The sequence below is a fragment of the Parasteatoda tepidariorum genome, chromosome 2 (assembly GCF_982258835.1).
Source record: "Parasteatoda tepidariorum strain Cologne lab strain chromosome 2, Ptep-v5.0, whole genome shotgun sequence".
Lineage (NCBI taxonomy): Eukaryota > Metazoa > Arthropoda > Arachnida > Araneae > Theridiidae > Parasteatoda > Parasteatoda tepidariorum.
Window position 1 is genome coordinate 31,687,044 of NC_141756.1, and position 14,422 is coordinate 31,701,465.

General features: G+C 29.4%; 1 protein-coding gene across 2 annotated transcripts in view; it reads right to left on the reverse strand.

Annotated features, from left to right (window-relative positions):
* LOC107436256 (popeye domain-containing protein 1) overlaps positions 1–14,289 on the reverse strand; it is a 79,058-nt gene extending 64,769 nt beyond the window's left edge. The window contains exon 1 of one of the 2 annotated variants that reach the window (XM_043043888.3): positions 13,995–14,289. The gene's annotated coding sequence lies outside the window, so the exon portion shown is untranslated. Of the gene's footprint in view, positions 1–4,664; positions 4,781–13,994 lie in introns of those variants that run through there. The other variant, XM_016047895.4, reaches the window with a different exon arrangement.
* Positions 14,290–14,422: the final 133 nt, after the last annotated feature.

Here is a 14,422-nt window from a genome sequence, read left to right on the forward strand (position 1 = left end):
TTAAGATCGTATCGAATGAGCGAGCAAAGCGAGCATCGGATTGCGAAGCAATCCGAAATGAACTGCGAAAGCAGTTCCGGGGTTTGGCGTGCGCCAGCGAGCAGGGGGCGAAGCCTCCTAGTAATATTGAAATTCATGATACATGAACTGGCTGAAAAATATATATATAATTATAAATATTGCCGAAAACTACCACGACTTACACAAGCCTTCAATCAAAAAACTGATTCTAAGCTAAATCTGATTTGAATGCTAATTTCAAGAAAAATATTGAAAAAAATTTATCACTTATCATTACTTCATTAGTTTTAATTTTCGTAACCACCAATTACTTGTATACTATTTTAAAGAAAGGAATAAACTTTTATTGCTATACTAAGCCATTATTACTAGCTAAATTTGAGACATTACACTGGTAGTTATGCGAATATATAAACAAAAATTTTAAGTAATAATAAATTTTTTTACAGTTTTTAGTTCAAAATGCTTTATATTCAAAATAGAAAAGCTTAAATACTTTTAAAAGCAAATTAGACATTTCTTCTAATGTATTTTATTTCTCAGAATTGAATATATAAAATTCCCAAATCAGTTGGACTAAATGCTTAAAAGTTATTAATATTTCATGCATGAAAAGTAAAAGTTGTTCCTAGTTTAATCAGTGCTTCTCATAATAGAACTCTTATTTATATTCATTTTTGACTGGTATTAAAAATAATAAACGGATTAATTATTTTTGTTTGTTTAGTTAAATATAAATTTGCGTTTTCAGCCGAGTCAAGAAGAGTTGAACAAAATTATCTTAATATATACAAAAGTTTTCTATACGACTTCCAGACTATGAATAATTCAATACGTTTAAATTTCATAACTGAGTTTAAAGCGATCACGTGTAATGCCTGCATTTTTCTTTTTATACTTAAAACTTGAGAATAAAAGCTTGTGATCACGTTTTTTTCTGACTGGTATTAAAAACGTGCTATTAAATCAATCCAGTAACAAGAGCTGAAATTAGGTTTTAATTTTCTTGGTACTTTGAAACTGTAATAAATTCTTTTTTTTCTTGCAAAATTATTTGCTTTTAAAACATTGGAGTTTGTTTTGTTAATTTTTAAAATTTAATGAAATTATAATGTAGATTTCTCAGCTTAAGCTTTCATTTTTAATTGCATGTTAATATGAAAGTTCTTAGAGGTATAAGTTTTTTCATAATCTACTGGATTCTCACATACATTTAATGATAACACAATTTTTGAATCAAAGAGTGATAACCTAGAAATATTAGTTTCTTGTAGGTTTCCATTTTTTTTTAAATTATAAAATTTTTTTTATCTGTTTATATATAAAATTATACATATAAAATTATTATAAATAAAATTACATTACATAAAATTATATTGTATAAAATTATATGTATTTAAAATTATATATTTTGATTTGCATTTTAAAATTCTGAATATTTTTAAATTTTCGCCAACCATAGTAAAGTTTCTTCTGACGCAATGAACCATGAATTGATTATTTTGCCTCACTTTCAAGGCATTCAAATCACTAACAATATTGGGACTTCGAAACTTTGCAAATAATTGCTTTTGCGTAAAACTGGAAAATAAAAAAAGCAGATATTTCAAAGGAATAAGTAATACACTCAGCTATTGACCGAAATTAGATTCAAATAATACTTAAGCATTCAAAACTTTTTAACAAAAGCTAATATCTTTCTACTCTTGAAGAAATCACAAGAGAAAAATGGTCCCGAATCATAAGGAGGAATCATGAAATGGAATCATAAAAGAAGAATGCCTCGGAGTGAACAAAGACCAACCCTACCAAATTTGTAAGCACATGGGTACCTGACGAAAAAAGAAAAAGGAGGAGCAATACTAACGTGGAAAAGTTTCACGAAAAAAAGAGTGAATAAAGCATGTTTGACAGATCATGCTGTCTAACCAAAAGCAGGAATGCCTAATGGAAGACTTGTGTTAGTTCGACACAAAGAAAATAGGGTAGATATATTTTTTAAAAAACTGCGTTGAAAAAAAATATTTCTCATCCTTATGATGCATTTTAGAGCCATACTTATAAAAAAAAAACAAAGAATCTTGACACTAATGAACTAAACATCATGAATTAACTACTTTTATTAAGCTACTTAACCTTCCAACATATTCCAGCTTTCAATAAAATACATTAGCTTAGATTATCGATGTTTTAAACGCATTATCGATAAACTCAATCTTTCTTGGGAACATCTTATAGATTTCCTATCAGGAAAGAAAGGAATTAAGAAGAAAAGAACAGCTTTGATTGAAAGTTATAATTTTTCTCATTTCATTCTGTCGTCAGTCGATATAGTTTATGCTCTTTTCTTTAAATGATGTCAAAGGCACTCACGCTCCAGTTGATTGATATATTAATCACTGCTTTTGTTACATGTTATTTGTTTTGTATTCATTGTTAAAATCTTCTTGTTGCGCTTTTACTTAAGCTTTGCACAGAGGTAGAAATATTGAAATGTAGTATATATATTTGTAAATGCTGAACTATTTTTGCTTTAAAATATACCTCTTCGACCAAACCTTCTGCTTCCTTGTGTTAAACAAATGCCTTTAGTATTTATTTGAATTCCCCCCAAACTAATTTGCAATAATTAAAATCGGGAAAATATCTCTAATGAAAAGTCGACGTTTATAATGTAGGTGCAGTCATTTGTAAGATAGGAATGGCAACAACAGTTGTGCTTGTTTTGGTTTGTAATATAAAAAGGGATTGTAAAACATCGATACGAAATGTGCGAGTAGTTACGCGTAAGCTTATATTATCAAAAAATATTTGGTTTTGTTTTCTACAAATGATTTATTATTGTTAAATTAACTATTTAAGAAGCCAATAATTTTATATTTTGAACAAATAACAAAAAAAAAATTACTTAAATATTCTGCTAGGAAGAAGCCCAGGTTTTACTTAACAAATTAATACCTGGTCACAAAAAGTGGTATACATATGAAAAAAGTGGTCGTACTTATTTTTTCATATCATGTGAATATTTCTTTCTGCTACGTACCACTTCTGTTTTAAAAATCAACTTTGGTTTGATTTCAGATCCAACTATACAACACTTTTTAAAAGATAGGAATGTTAACAGTTGCTATTTCCAAATTATTCTGATATTTATGTTATATGCACTAAATATTCACTAGTTAAGCAATATACATTACCATTTGAATTAATTTACACTATAACTTTTTTAATTGAATTTCAAGACATCAGATTTTATTAAGCAAATAATTTATGGAAAAAAACTATCAGCAATCATACATTTCATAGATAAAAAAGTAAATTCTTTTTCAGAAACATTTCATAAAAAACAAAAGAATGAACTTAAATACTTAAAAAAATATTTTATGGATAGATAAATAAGTTTAAAATACTTAATTTAATTTTTGTTAAAATAATGACATGGTTTTGTTCGCTAATAGGAGATTATACTCAATTACTTTTTCAAGAAATCTTTCACTGAGTAATATAACTAATTTATATGATGTCCTTTTCTTAAGAACATTATCAAGTAACCATATAATCTAAACTTTATATTCTTATTTTTAATAGTAAATACCTAGACACTATTAAAAACTTTTTTTGTTGTTACATGGGCTCATTTAACATAATTTTTTTCCAATGCCCACCTGGGTTGACATTTCGTCAATTCAGCCATATTAGGGCATATCTGTTAACCACTCTCTCAGGGGCACCATATTAGGTGGGCATACGTTGCTCCCCCAGTAAGGACGGTTGTTGTAGTTGTAGTTCATTTACGTCGCACTAGAGCTGCACAATGGGCTATTGGCGACGGTCTGGGAAACATCCCTAAGGAAGATCCGAAGACATGCCATCACAATTTTGATCCTCTGCAGAGGGGATGGCACCCCCACTTCGGTAGCCCAACGACCTGCAAGCGAAGTCGAGCACTTTACGGTAGAACAGTTTAACGAGGACCAATACCGCACACCCTCGGTCCCCACGCAGACTGATCAAAGTGGTCACCCACCCGAACACTGACAGCAGCCAGTGATGCTTGACTTCGGTGATCTGCTGGGAACCGTGTCTTAAAGATCAGTCCACTGCGGGACCAGTAAGGACGGATAGTATAGAGAATGAAAGAACATCCATGTCTTGTTCTGGATTCGAACCCAGAACCTGTCTGATGCAAGACCAATTCCCTGACCTCTACAAAGTGCTGTCGGCAACATCATAAATTGTCAAAATTGATCTAAAAGGGGTCAAAATTTAAACTTATTTGTTGCCAGAACTTAAAGTTTTAATAACGCAAGACATTTCCTGCTAATTTTCTTACAGAAAAAAGATCGTTTTTTTTAAAAGGATTCCGAGCCCAAATGTGTTAACAATCGACTTAATAAGGCATGTCGATATCTCATTTTTAAGCTATTTCGGTGTTTTATAGTTTGTTTCTCTAACAGCTTTAACGATTTCATTAATAGGGTTTAATCATTCCTTACTACCCATAACTGCAAAAAATTTCCTTTTAAAGAGCACAGTCATACAAAACGATTGCTATATTTATGCTTAATGGTGTACTCAATAAGATTATTACCCACATAAAGAACTTTTCTTAATCATGGGCTTAAGAATGAATGGGTACTCACCCGAAAATGATTCCGATACGACCAAAATAAAAACTACAATTCTACAAGGAAAGGTTTATGGAGATTTCCTGTTTTTCAAGATCTTCATAATGAATTCGAGCACGCTATACTCGCATTGACGACCGAGAAAACTTTTTTTTTTATCAAGATCAGTTCTCGATTCTTATCTTTTTTAAGAATTTGTGTGAACTTTAAGATTATTTCGCTAAATTTTATCTAATATTATTATTTTTATCTTTATTTTCGAAATTGCGATAAAGATTACAGATTTGTAAGTGAAATTCCATGAATTAGATAAACTTTAATCTTTTTTAATTACCTTGCTGTAAAATATCGACTTTGATATCAAAGTTTGGTAAAAGGTTCAAGTGGGTTGAATGGCAACAATGGTTGTGTTTGTTTTAGTTGGTAATGTAAAGAAATTTTCGTAGATCATTCATGCGAAATATACGTGAATGTAGTAAATTACAGCACATTTATATTATCAATAAATATTTGTTTTTGTTTTCTATAAATCATTTATTAATGTTAAATTAACTACATAAGAAGACAAGAATTCTTCGCGAACAAAAAAAAGAAGAAGAAAAGAACAAAAAACCAGCATGTGGGGAAAAAATGCTGTCTTCACCACCACTGCCGTTTCAGAAAAATTTCGCCGTGCTTGGAGTAAGAAAATCTTTGGTGCTTGGAGTATGTGCTTGGAGTAAGAAATCTTTTTTAAAAATATTTGATCGAAAAAGGTATGAAATTTTGCTCATTTTTAAAAAAAGATTTTAAAAGCATTCAGACATGAAAATATTACACTCTAGTTGAGTCAAAGGTGAAAATACATCTTTCTACACCATGAAAAATCTGGTTTATCAAAAACTATTATCAGCAGAATTGGGATTTTTTGCTGACTTGTAGCCTCATATCTGAAAATGTGCTGTTGTAGGTTTTTTTTTCTTCTAAATTTTGACGAAGTTCTGGAATTTAATTTTTCTTTAAATTTCGTGTCAACCTTATTCAATGAAATGTATTGTATGTATTATTATTATATTGATTATTATTATATTAATTATTATAATATTAATTATTATTATATTAATTATTATTATATTAATTATTATTATATTAATTATTATTATATTAATTATTAATATATTAATTATTATTATATTAATTATTATTATATTAATTATTATTATATTGATTATCATTTTATTAATTATCATTATGTATGTATTATATTAATTATTTGTTTGTTTTTAAAAAATAACGTGGCTTTGTAATCTGCTTTTATTTTTTTAAAAAAGAGGCTGCATTAGTAGGTTATACATAAAGGTTAAATTAAAGGGCAATTAGATTAGAGGGTGATTTGATAATTGCGGTCTACGTGGTATTGTGTCTTGGGAGAAATGCATATTTCTTTGGTGTTCAACGGAATCTTGCGAAATAATTAGTAATAAAATCCGTTCATTTAAAAAATTTTCCTCTTTCACGTACTGCAAAGTAAATTATTATTCGTATTTAGTTGAGCGGAGCTCAGTCGTTTTTACAAAATATCGTATGTGAGAAGCAGTAATACACTTTTTACCTGTCAAACTAGAGTTCTTAAATAATTTTTAAAATTTAATATCCGTAGGAACAAAAAAGAGCATTCAAAACAGATAAGAAGTTTTAGTATATTAATTATATATTAAATTTTTGAACCGCTATGGTTCAGTAGTTCACTGAACTGTCGGCTTGAAACCACCTAGCCAGAGAATATTTTTAAAGATTTTATTTATCTAGAAGCATTTTTAAATAAATATTCTTCTTACAATTTCAGTGCGATTGCACCCTTTTCTACTTAAAATGATGCTTTTACACTTTTTAAGTAATACCATCAATATAAATAAATTTTTTAAAATTTAATTTCCCCAACTGTTAAATTTCAATAATTGCTACGAAAATTTAGTATCTTCTTTATTTAATATTTGACTTGTTGTTTATAAGACAATTACACTAAATTTATCTTATTTAGAAGGGAAAGACTGCGTGCTTGGTTTGTTATTTTTAAAACTTCAATTACTTTCATAGTTATCAAGTTAGGTGCTTGTGCTATTGTATACCACAAATGAATATTTGATTATAACATAAGAATAGGTGCCAGTATGTTCGATAAGTAAAGGCTACCTGTTCGCAATGCTGACCCCATAGCCGTATTCATTCCGTTCTTCACGAAATTGTGTAGCCTTAACCTCCATAACCTCTCTGTCCTACAATGGCTGATACAGTAAAAGAATTTTTAAATAAACTTTTACATTTTTTAAATTGTTTGATTAAGCGAACTATAATTACCCAAGCAAATGACACTTTAAAATAAAAATACAGTTCCACGATATCAATATTGATTTGAATATTTATTAATGACTCTTCACTATTGATAAGTATAAAATCATATCATGTTAGTGACAGTAGTAGCCATTTATCTTTTGCAAGTCATATGTTGAAATAAAACCGTTTCATTTCTAATTATAAGCTGTTCTTTCATGACGTTCACATTTATTTAAATTCATTCTTAATTGTTATACAAAAGGAGGTTTTACTTATATAAAAAGATCTATATGTAGAGAAGTTCCCCAATTTAAGTGTTTTATGCAGGTGTACTCGAATATAATTCTTTATAACGGCCAATAAAAATGATTAGAAAAAGCAACGTGACGTCCATTTAATGAGGCTGTATTTTTTAGATATTTATGACTAAAAACTCACCATTTGAAACTGCTCCACATGATACTGCGTGACAATTTTGCGTGCTTATTTATTCTCTTTTAGTGTTTCATTTGTTCAATTTACGATTTTCATTCCAGGTTGTTAAAAATATTCCATAGTGAGACAATGGGGCATTTCAAAAACCTGTCTGCAGTTTCGTTTATAAAAATAATGAGGTATATTGTAAATCTATTGATGATAGTTATTTTGCCATCGATCAAATCAATTGTTTTAACCCTTTGAATGATAAAAATAATAATAACTATTCTTACTTCTTTTTCAGAGTCGGGAAAAAAACCCATGTAATAAATAGTTTGCTTCTCTGTCTGAAGATGTGTACAGTTTTGTATCGAAATGAAAAATTACTCGCTTATTGAAAACGGTACCATTTCAAGAATATAAATTTTTTTAACTATACAAAGTTATTTGGCGAACTCTAAACTCTTTAAAGGATTTAATAAATTACTTATCAGAAGATGTATGATAAATAATAGATGAGGAAAATTTTAGATCAGAACTTTATGCACCCTAAGAAATTTTCTTAACATTCGTAAAGTCGGTCGTTAATTTATATGGACATCTCCATTCATTGAGAAAAAAAACAGTACCCGTAATTTCAACGAATTTCAGCAAACTTAGTTCCATTGATCTTTCTAAATCAATTCTGAAGTGTACATACACGCTTTTACATGAGGATTGCAGCTACAGGCACAAAAGTCCCGGATTCGGACCGGATGTGTCCCGCAGTGGACTGATCGTTAAGACACGGTTCCCAGCAGATCACCGAAGTCAAGCATTACTGGCTGCTGTCAGTGTTCGGGTGGGTGATCACTTGGATCAGTCTGCGTAGGGACGGAGGGTGTGCGGTATTGGTCCTCGTTAAACTGTTCTACTGTAAAGTGCTCTACTTCGCGTGCAGGTCGTCGGCCTACTGAAGCGGGGGTGCCATCCCTCTGAAGAGGATCAAAATTGTGATGGCATGTCTTCGGATCATCCTCAGGGATATTTCCCAGACCGTCACCAATAGCCCATTGTGCAGCTCTAGTGCGACATAAATGACAACTACAACAACAACGGACCGGATGTTGTAAAAACATCTCTCTCGTACAGTCTTTATGTTTTTGAACCCGCAACTCTCTGATTCCTCGATATATAGCAGCACTACGCTATTTCGCCTTGTTTCATGATTCGCCTTGATTCGCCTGATTCTCAAACAACGTAAAGGCCCGAACTGAAGATAACTTTTACGAGCATAATGTTAATTTACGGGTGGTAGAATTCAATTATTTCTACATTCCAATTAAAATTATTTTTACATTCAATGACTAGAACACTTTTTGCCGGTCGCTGACCGTAATCTAGAGAAGAACTGTTTTAGAATGTAGTCTTATTTTCACACTGCTTGAAAAACTGTGGATAATATGGTAGATTAAAAAGAAATGGATATTTTTAAGAAAAGGCAAGAAAATTTTCCTGGGTTATTTTAACGTAGATGGACTTTGAACCCATGCTTTTCTTTACTGCTTGGAATAAGTCTTATCTGAAACCAATTCAAATCAGATGGACACCTGCGATTGAGCGGACAGTAACTTATCATCTCCTTGTCACCGTAATTTTGAATCAAGCGGGAGACACAAGGAGACTAATGTATCAAGTATCGTAAAAAATCCAGCATCAACCACGGAAGCTTACAATGTTCAACCACACGGTACTTGAACTTTAACCTCATATCTATTTGCCGGTGAAAACTTTTTAACGTTCATCTGATCAATAAATTTATTTTAATGAGAATAATTTTTTTCTTTCATTTAATAAAAATAGTATTCTTTACATAGTGTACATAAAATATTTTTCGAAATCTGCTGTATCATAAAAAAAAGACTGATAAAAAATTGACTTTACTGCGAAAAAACTTAGATATTTAAAGAATTAAAAAAAAACTTTTTTAAAAAAATAAATTATTCTACAAAACAAAATGTTCTCCTGATAATACTTCTTTTGATTTTAAGCATGTCTGAAATAATTTTTTAGGCAATTTTAAACATTTTTTTAGTTTTAAATATTTTAGGAATATTTTTTAGGTAATATGTATCAAACTGAAAATAAAAGATAAAATCAAAAAAAATTATAATTAATTTCTTTAAAAAATCTTATAAAAATATTTCTGTAATTTAAGTTTTCATTTGCTAATTAAACAAAAATATAGTTATTTTCTTCAGAAAAATAAGTATTATTTCATTTGTATTGCGTTTTTTTTTATTGTAGTTCCTATATTTCATCTTATTTTACTTTCCAAAAAGTTACTTATTAGAAATTTTTTGTTAATATTTTAGGTTAAAAAGTCTCGGTTCCCTTAAGTTAGATTTTAAAAAAATATAAAGTAAATAATTCAATAAATTCTGTATACAATTTTTGAATAGAATATTTTCAATAAGAAGCAGACACAACAACATAAAATATTTATGCATGAATATCACAAAACACGACAATTTTTTAATAATAAAAAGAAAATATTAAAAAAAAATCAATATACGAAAAGATTTGATTGCTTTTTATTTTCAAACCATCCGTTCGACTTGAAACGAATGGCGTGCTTTTTAAAATAATTTTGCATTGCATAACAACGTTAATTAAGTTATTGTTTACTTAGTTACCTGCATTTCAAATTTTTACAACAATTCATTTATGCATTGTATTTTTATTTTTTGATTTTTCAAAAGATATCTTAATTTGTAATTTATCAACAGGCAGATCCGTTATCCACAATAATATTAGGAGTATAGTATTGATAACTGATTTTCCCAATAATATGTTGAGGGATGCGTCCCCCATTTGATTCGCTCCCCCTCCCCCTGATTGCTTCGTAATCATATTTGTTGTCCTTGCAATTAACAGACTGTAATTTTAAGTACTATTCAATTGGAAGATCCTAAAAATATGTTAATTGTGTTAATAAAGATAGGGTTTTCGGTTTAGTTGCAATAAAACGTAATCCTTTCGCTAAACTCCCATTTCAACTTAATATGGTAACTATGTCTATCGGTTACTAATTTCAATAATATTATCTGATTTTTTTTCCTTTCCTCGTCTTTGTTGATTTACACCTGTCGTGTTTTCAAATTTGATACTTTCTTTTTTAATAAGAAAGGGACGAAAATGTTTGAAATCACAAATAAGCTTAATTATAACCAATATAATAGTTAAAAATGGTTGAAGATAGCTTCAACAAATAAATATTAACTATATCTACAACAAAATTCCCTTAAATAATAGACAAATAAAAAAATTACAGGTGAATATGGTAGATTACTTTAAACTCAAGACATCTAAAGATTTTTATCTAGCTTTTACTAATTAAGGATACCCATCTAATGATTTTTTTGAGCAATAGGAATGTACAGCGAACAGCGCGAAACAGATTTAGACTATTATAATTTCATGTTATCTACATCTATTTACATCTCTTATAAGGCATCATAAACTCGTGTATTTCACCATGTATTTGTAACATTATAATTGTTATTAATTTTGATAGGTTGTTTTAAGTAATAACTGAAGTAATGTTAAAAAACTAGTCATACGTTAAGCATTCATTTGAATTTATTTTGTTTCGTTGGACTAGGTAAGACTTTAAGAAGTGTTAAAGTATTTATTAAAAGTAATTTTAATAAATACTTGAAGTGTAGGTAAATTATTTTTTTAAAATAATTTTAAATTATTATAAAAATAAAAACTTAATTACGAAATATTTATTTTGATTTATTTTTTATCCTTACAAATATAGCTGTAGAAATTTAAATTTTAAATACCACATACTGACATATTAATTATGAATGACAGTGCTTGCTTTTTTCTAGCAATAGCATAAATATATTTTACGGAACTCGAGTTATGGTTCAAGAGGTGCGTGTGAAAATAGTACAGCACGTAATCCAGCACTGGGATGAATTTTCTTTTTTGTCTTATCTTATGACAAACATGGAAATAATTTTAATACTTCTGCAGCCTCTTATGATAAAATGTTCCTAACTAATACTTACGGCAGTTCGTATGATTTTGCCTGACAGATTTTAAATTATTACTGAAATTCAATGCATAAAGAACTTTGACAATATCATGGACATCTCTTCAACATATTCAACATTGAAATCAAAACACTTACTCTCGGGCAACAGCTAGACAGTGAAAAAAACTTTATACATTGTTTAAAATTAATGAATGTGTTAAAATTGGAGAAGGGATGGAATAATTAGAATATTTAAATTCAGTTGTGCTTGAATTCAGCTTGAAAACCATTTTATTTTTTAACAGTCGTTGAACAGTCGAACCAATTTCGAGTTCACGATTACGCACTAACATTGAACTCCGCAGCCTTGCAATTTTGAACCAATCCAGAAGACAAGGAAACTCCTGCATCACTACCACCAGAGGGATGTTTTGTTATGGGAGCATGGAGGACTTTGTGAATCGGCAGATTTAACGTGCATCAGTCACTATTTACTAAATGGGGACTCTTTGACCGGCGGGGATCGAACCCATGACCTCTTGGACATGAACCCAGTGCCCTACCAACCAGACTATCCGAACCCTTGGTTACCATTGAAGTTCATATATAACTCTGAAAGGTGATAAAGCTAGTCACCAAAGGCAGCTAATATAGAATTATAATTCATAATTTCAAATTATGCTTACCCATTTATATTTAATAATCAGAACTAATTAGTTCTGAAACTGATTAAAAACTGATTAGTTCTGAGAAGTTCAGGGGATCAGATGATCAGTTCAGATTATTAATTCTGAGATTTTATTTACTAATCAGACCGAAATCAGACTGAAGTTGTGAACACATGAACATCTCTTTGGAGAATTTATGCTTTCGTTTAATTCGTTAAAATAAAGTACGTTGTGCCAAAATTGGATATACTGCACCAAACTTTAAGGACATCATGAACTCAACATAAGCTGATCAAACGTTGTTACATTGCTACAATCTTAATATCGGGTAATATATATCTAACAAAGTTAATATATGTGCAGATCTCTAAAATCTTTAACTTTTGATGATAAAAAAGATAATGAAAAATAATACACACACTATTTTTACACCTCCAGAATTGTTTGAAAATGTATAAAATATCAGAAAATAATCATGAACATTGAAAATATTGATGCCCTTATTTTTTCTCCTTAATAATTTCATCCATATTTACCTCATATTTTCCATCAAAAATTATTAGTATCATAAATGAATTGAAACATTTTAATATTAAGTTAAATTGTTATAAAATTTATAAAAAGGCTTACTTTAATTATTTTCAGTCAAAAAATATCTTCAATTAGCAAAACATAGGGAAAAAACTAAGTTCTGATATGTTAAATTCAATTAATTAATCCTGAGGTTACGGTTTGACAGGGTTACGATCTGGATAATCTAGAAAATAGATCGAAAACTTTACTCAGATGCAACGCAATGCGATGCACACAACACAGAAAATAAATTAGTCAATGACAAACGTGTGATCAAAATTTTGATTGATTTTAACATTTACTTTTTAGATCTGCGTCTGATTACGGTCCTGACATCGTAACTGTAACCTCACCGAATGACAGTTTGTGATTATAAACCTAGAAAATTTAGTTCAAATATTTTATTTTTTGTTCATACTTATAAGGGCATCAAAATTTTCGATGTTCACGATTATTTTCTGATATTTTATACTTTTTCAAACAATTCTGGAGGTGTAAAAATAGTGTGCCTGTTATTTTTTATTATCTTTTTTTATTATCAAAAGTTAAAGGTTTTAGAGATCTGCCCATATATTCATATATATGTAAATGCATGCGTGAAATTATCACATTCATATGATTTTATCATATAAAGGTAACGGTATATTCTTATACTAAAATTTTCTGGTATTCATGTAAATGAATTTTTATTATTAGTGGTATTCGCATGCAACAAACTGAAAAAATAATAACAAACAACAGAAAAAGAATTTAAAACAACAACAAAAATTTATATCAATTTGGTATATTTATAAACCCACTTTTCCACCACCATTGTATCCGAAGAACTTTAATTCTCCACAAGCTTTGTAGTAATTAAAGAAAAGTGGTTTTTCAAAAAATAATATGATGTAGAAAAAATCTGTTGATTAAAGGCAATATTATAAAACCCTGGAAATCTTATGAATCTTCAACAAAAACCTACTGTTATTGTTTGAAGAAAATTGCGTAAAGAAAATACCTTCAACAACCACAATTATGTAATAATTTATCCTTTAAAAATAAATTAATTAATAAATGTTTTCTAAAAAGCATTTCTAAAACTTTTAAATGAAATAGAAGAAACTAAATAGTTACAAAATTAAAAAACTCATAAGCTTTGCCAAAAAAAGGTGAATTTGTTCTCTTAAGATAATATTATAAAATAGCGAACACCGAATTAAATATTTAAATGGATGTATTCCATAAAATATAGTCATTTAATAAAATTAAACAAACAACAGAAGAAAGAAAGAAAAATGTGTGAACCAATTAGGATCAACAGTATGCATCTGAATAAAAAGAAAACTTTTAAAACTTGTGGCTCACCTTGTGTGATGAAAAGGCAATTTCTAGAAATTCACGGAAATGATCGACAATAAAAGGATGGAATTCCCGTATACGGGTTCAACCTGTAAACCTCTTTTCGTGAAATACACATTGAAAAATGTCATCATAGTTTTATAATTCATGTTTTGTTCCATTCAGCCGGCATGATTCAACGAATAAGGAGTTTTTCAGCTGATGAAAGAGAAGAACTTTATTGTCAGTGCTCGAGTCTCGGGACTTTCCTTGAGGAGAAGGGACGCAAAAGAGCAGACGGAGAAAAGATCGTTTGCTGCAGGAGCTGCGCATGCGCTGTGACATTCTCCTGACTTCCTTTCCCTAGCTGCCTGATATGGGGATTTTGTTAAAAGTAAAACCTTTTCAACTGAGTTTATAAGTTCCTTTTTTCTTCCTGAAACAATTTGTTGAGT